Source organism: Photinus pyralis, unplaced genomic scaffold, assembly GCF_008802855.1.
Source record: "Photinus pyralis isolate 1611_PpyrPB1 unplaced genomic scaffold, Ppyr1.3 Ppyr1.4_LG9, whole genome shotgun sequence".
Taxonomy (NCBI): Eukaryota; Metazoa; Arthropoda; class Insecta; order Coleoptera; family Lampyridae; genus Photinus; species Photinus pyralis.
The window spans coordinates 2,780,935-2,783,557 of record NW_022170878.1 but is presented as its reverse complement, the minus strand read 5'-3'; the positions used below and the strand labels follow the sequence as shown (position 1 = coordinate 2,783,557).

Genomic DNA, 2,623 nt, shown 5'->3' with positions numbered 1-2,623 from the left:
GTTTCCTTACAGAAGATAATAGGAAATTATCACATGGCGATCCTGCCCTTCGAACTATTAACTACATGAAGTAAGTAAAAATTACTGGAAAAATGGGGGGCACGCAAACGAAGGAAGAAGTCATCATTGCGCAAGCCGAAAATTCGGGAGGCCAAACCAATGGAGTCACACAGGTATCCACATACGAGATTTTGGGATTGGTCGCTTTTATTGGCGTGGCTGTAATTTTGCTGATCATGATCTGCTGCATAGGGAAGATGATCCAACGGTATGTCCGAAAACAGCTTGCAGTACGTCCCACGGAGATGCAGGTCGTTTGATAGAAGTTTTGACAACGTGTGAGTAACGAAATAAACATTATATTTGGAGAGTTTGTGTAAGTTAAGTTATATAGATATGTTTAAATAATTAATGTAATGTTAGGGTCATTTAAAAATATCAAAAGTACGTTAGAAGATTTTATAGTGAAGTTACGTAAGGACAATAAAGATAGGCGCACTGATGTTGCAGTCACAAATAGAAAATTAATAGAATTAAATGATATTCGAGCTGACTTGGAAGTTGCGAAAGGTCAGTTTAACGCAATTGAGGGTAAAGGAAAGGCTTACGTAGCAGAAGCACAAACGTTAATAAATTCTATTAATGCTCTGATTGATGAAGTAAAATGCAACATTGCAGGATAGGTTAACGTTAGGCAATCCTAAATTGATTAGTAATATAATGGGTGAAAAATTTGATTTGAAAGTGGCATCTTCTATGCTTCCAAGTATGGATGGCACAGAAGGTACTACTAAAGCCTTAATTGATGCAATTGAATTAGGTATACGATAGCATGCTAGATGATAATGGGAAGTTACTATTAACTAGATTTGTCTTAAAAACAAAATTATCTCAAAGCGCGAAATTGAGGTTAAATAATACGTTGTAACGGTTAATTTTCTATATTTTCTCCAGAATCTAGGTTTAATTTACATTCAATTCGGGCGGCAGGTTGGGAATGTTTTAAGGGCAGGTCTACCTTAGAGGCTTACGTTCACTTCTTTCATTTTCCTTTCGAATGTAAGTTTCGCTCCTCTATCTGAGCTCTTCACTCTTCATCTTTCCTTGTTTTCTATTCTATGGGACGGGTTTCAGGAGTACTCTATTTTCTGTCAGCTCCAGGGGTTGGGCTATTTTTTTTATTGGGGATTTTCCTGGGTTTTAATTTGTTTGGGGTGGATTGTTTCGCTTATTGAGCAATATAGTGGGTTGGGTTTGGGTTTTTACTTTATGTCTTGTCCATTAATTACGGGTTATAACATTTCAATTTCCTAGTTCATTGTTCCTTTCTCTTCTGTGATTTCACATCTTAATCTTACTGATAAAATCGAACTGTTCACATTTAAAAATCTTCCTATTCTTTCTCTCAGCTTATCTAGGTCTTCTTTCTTTGTCATACAATTTGAATTTAGGAAACTTTCGGTTTCCTTATTTGTATTACCTAATAGATAAGGGGAATCCCTAGTTCTCTTGATTTTCCCCGAATTCATTCTTCCTGTGGCATTGTAAGACACTTGTCTGTATGTGGTGAAGCTACAAATTCTTAACTGGGTTTTATCCGGCTCATCTGTGAGGATTATCAAGAATTTAAGCTACATTTACGCCGTAATTATTATTTACTTACATTTCAATTGTTCCAATTGTGATTTGGCGTTTTACGCGTTATGCGGATCATTAACCACATGGCAGCATAAAACTTAGGCTCGTTCAACACCTGTAGAGGTAAGCCAACTTATTACCATCTTGCACGGGATTTAGGCATAAATTCTTTTAGCCATTCTATTCTCTCTGGAAATCAATTTTATATAATTAATCGAACGTCACTGGACACTACCTATTCTTCCGTCTTCGTCAGCGTCACTTCTATTTCTTCTATCAGAACTTCAGGATAGCACCAAGGGTTATCGAAGCCGAGGCACACCTATTGTTGTACCTACCCCGAGTTATACCAGCTTCCGAGGAACCATCTTCAGTTATACAACCATCGGCGACTAAAACACCAAAAGGTCAGCAACCTCTCCCAAAACTACCCCTGAAGTTACTCACTCCCTTTCTTCTCTTCCCTTACTCCTTCTTATCTTTTTCCTCTTATCTTATCTCCCTGTAATCTCTTGTCCTCAGTTATGCATTCATATCCTTAATCATTCACCTCACTCATACCTATCTATTCAATAAAATCTGTTTATAATTATAATTTGTGTAAACTAATATTTGACAACTACCTTTGTAGTTCAAGTATAAAACTGTCAGGTGCAATACAACTACCGCTTCACGGTGATTCATTTCAACTAATTTAAATTTTTGTAAGACTAAAACAAGAGTTACCTAAATCTGAATAACTTCTGTCTCTCTGCAGCACTATAATTGCACGTCTCGATGAAAGATCTTTCCACGGCAACCTGCAAACCTTAACTTTGATCAATAACATTGACCGGTATACGTCTACTGGCACTAACCTTTGTTATACTATTCTTGTTGCCGTCAGGTATAATTTCGTGCGTGTATAATTCTCGCACCACCTAATTTTTGTTGTCCCGTGAAATACAAAAACCAATTTTATCACTTCCCCTAATTAACCTATCTC

The 2,623-nt window shown here is 36.9% G+C and overlaps 2 long non-coding RNA genes across 2 annotated transcripts; one reads left to right on the top strand and one right to left on the bottom strand.

Moving 5' to 3' along the window:
* Nucleotides 1-1,543: 1,543 nt before the first annotated feature.
* Nucleotides 1,544-1,843, top strand: LOC116180423. The gene is made up of 2 exons (XR_004147117.1): nt 1,544-1,761; nt 1,814-1,843. It is a non-coding gene; the product is annotated as an uncharacterized LOC116180423 (long non-coding RNA).
* Nucleotides 1,809-2,357, bottom strand: LOC116180424. The gene is made up of 3 exons (XR_004147118.1): nt 2,086-2,357; nt 1,874-2,030; nt 1,809-1,827 (listed from the first exon to the last, which is right to left on the bottom strand). It is a non-coding gene; the product is annotated as an uncharacterized LOC116180424 (long non-coding RNA).
* Between the last annotated feature and the right edge of the window lie 266 nt (nt 2,358-2,623).